Raw genomic sequence first — 3185 nt, 5'->3', positions numbered from 1 at the left:
TCCAGCTCTACACCTTGTTATCTCAGATTCTCCAGCATCGGCAGTTCCTACTATCTCTATAAGGCTATTGGTTGATGTGCTACAGTATTTTGTAAGTTTAATATTTCTTCAGAAAGCAAAAGCTCATCTTTTCTGAGATATTATCCCAATTTACTATTGCTGTTCTTTTTTCTTTCTGTCTCCCTCTCCCTCTCAGTCACTCTTGTAAACAACTCCTCAGCTCCTGATCATCTGCACATTGCACAAATCCACGGCCACAAACTAACAGTGGCTTGAAGGGGAACCTGCAAGTATAGGTGTTCCCATGTATCTGTTGCCCTTGTCCTTTTAAATGGTAGTGGTTATGAGTTTGGAAGGTGCTGCCTATAAAACATTGATGAATTTCTACATTGCATCCTGTAGAAGTGCACCAATGCTTCCTAACAAGAGCCTAACAAGACAGAAATTGACAGCACACATGGAATCATTTTGAACTGTCGTGGCTGTCCTGGATCTTTGAAAGGGCAGTTATTCTCTGGAATATCCTGCATAAATCTCTCTACCCCTCTATTTCTCTCATTTAAGATGCTCTTTGAAATCTGTCTTTTGGGTCAAGCTTTGGTCAGCTGCAATAGGATTGTCTTCTGTGTTAATTTTTGTTTTGTAATTCTCTTGGAAGCACCTTGGGATGATTCATGAAGTTAATGGTGCCATATATATTCAGTTCTTGTAGTTTCAGTGCTATAATATTGTATGTTCCTCTTTCTGATGTATCTGCCTAACTCCCTTTTTTTAAAATTATCTGTAAAATCACTTTCCACTTATTCAAGTGGAGTGTTCCTTAGCTTGGCATCTGAGTCAACAAATTCTCCTTGAGCTTTTTCCAATGACTTGGCACCTTTTTGAGGATATTTAGAGATTGGCAGTAAATGCTGGCCAGTGACATCCACATACCGTGAATGAATTTTCAAAAATCATGAGCCACTTCCAAGCAGTAATATTCTTTTTTCCCCATTTCCATTATTGAAATCTTTTATCTTGAAAAGCTCTATTAGCTACCTTTTGCCCTTCGTAGTGTTCTTGAAATTTGTTTCTTCTTATTCCATGCATTCAAAGCTCAAGATCTTAGCTTGGCTTTTACAGATGCAGCAGATGCATGTGAGTAGGTTACTGACTTCCCTCCATCCCCAAATTTGCAAATAATATGTAGGCCACATTTATTGCCTATCACTGGTTGCTTTTGAGAAAGCGGTGGTGAATTGCTGTAGACTGTTTGATGTATGCAGCCCCACAATGCTGTGAGAGGGAGTTCAAGGATTCTGGTGCAGCAATGCTGAAGGAACAGCAATAAATTTCCAAGTCAGGATGGTGTGTGCCTTGCAGGAGAAATTGCAGGTGGTGGAGTTCCATGTTTCCAATGGGCCCATCTAGTTTCGTTCCATTTTGAGTCAAATTAGCGTTTTATACAACATTTCAGAGGGCAGTTTTCCATATATCTGGAGTTGCATGTAGGCCAGACCAGATAAAGTCAGCAGTTTTCCTTCCCTAAATGTCACTTGTGAACCAGGTGGCTTTTCATGACAATTGACAGTGCTTTCATGATCATCTTTCGACTTTTAATTCTAGATCTTGTTTTTGAATTCAGACTGAATTGGGCATCAAGTTCTGGAGACCAGGGTTTGAATCTGGGTTTCTGGAACATTACCTGGATTGTAGCCTTAACGATAATGTCACTATGACATCACCTCCCATAACCTTCAGAGTTTCTCCTCAGTGTAACACACTAGTCTGACCAAAGGCCAGATCAGAAAAGGATAGAATAAAATTCAAATGCTGTGAAGAGGATAGTTTTTCCTATAGGGAAAACATGTCATATGCGTTGCTTTAATGCACTCGTTGCCTAACTGTTCAGCACTTTCATAGAATGCAGAAAATGGTTGTTAGATAAATTTATGAAGTGTAGAGATTTCATCCTGTTTCCATCTTAAAACATTTCAAATATTACAAAACTTTTGATAGTATAACTGGGCTATATTAAATTGACGTATGATTCCAGTACCATATTGTATCAGTAAAGATTATCATTAATGGAAACCACTATTCTGCATCACAGGCAGTGGTGCCTTTGCAGTATGCTTCCTAGCTCAAAAAGCTAGAAGTAAGAGACCTGTAGTCCATTCGGGAACCCTGTACAAAAATTTCTGCACTGAAACCTCAGACAGTCAGGAAATTCCAGAAAGCACCAACCTGCCAATAATGAGCGAAATTATATTACTCCTTTAGTTGCTTTTCAAAAGATCAGCAAATATCTTGAAGGAGTTCAGACACTTCTCGTGCTCTTGGAACCCTGCCACACAGGTTAGTTTTATTCAGGAAAATATACAAACTTCCAACCATCGAGCCTTGCTCAATAACAGTTTTCATTTATAGTATACGTTTAATGCAGTAAAAGCTTTTCACAAGCGTGAAAATTTGCCACTGAACCATATAGACATTGAGGCAGGTGACCAAAAGCTTGCTCATTGAGGTTGCTTTTCAGCAGCATCTTCAAGGAGGAGAGAGAAGTGGAGAAGTTTAAGGAGGGAATTCTGGAGTTTAGAACTCCAGAGAACTGAAAGAGCGACCAAGAAGGGATTTGAAAACAATTTTTGAAATCAAGTAATTGATGGAATACGGGCCAGTGTTATGGACATGAGAGTAATGATGGACAGTCCAGGCAGCAAAGTTTTTATCTGAAGTAGAAGAGTTCCCTATCCTCCACACTTTGACAATATGCAATTGAATATTTATTGAGATAAAATCATGGACTATTTCACTTTTCCCTCGAGGCTGAGGTGGCAGACAGATCTCCACATGTTCATGCACAGAATGGTGCTGTCTGTAGTTACATACATTATGTTCCACACTGAAGCCAGGAAAAACAAGGCCACTCCTCACTTGTTTCACTACTCATGCAGCCAGTTACAGATGAGCATGAACATTAGCTGTACCAAAAACAGAAATTGCTGGAAAGGCTCAGCAGGTCTAGCAGCATCTGTGGACAGAAATTAGAGTTAACCTTTCGGGTCGAATGACTCTTCCTCAGAACTGATGGTAGCTTGGCAAATGTCAGTTCTGAGGAAGGGTCACTTGATCTGAAACATTAACTCAATTTCTCTCCACAGATGCTGCCAGACCTGCTGAGCTTTTCCAGTAATTTCTGTTTT

The sequence above is a fragment of the Rhincodon typus genome, unplaced genomic scaffold (genome assembly GCF_021869965.1).
Source record: "Rhincodon typus isolate 14 unplaced genomic scaffold, sRhiTyp1.1 hic_rhity00003341, whole genome shotgun sequence".
NCBI lineage: Eukaryota > Metazoa > Chordata > Chondrichthyes > Orectolobiformes > Rhincodontidae > Rhincodon > Rhincodon typus.
This window is presented reverse-complemented; position numbering follows the sequence as displayed.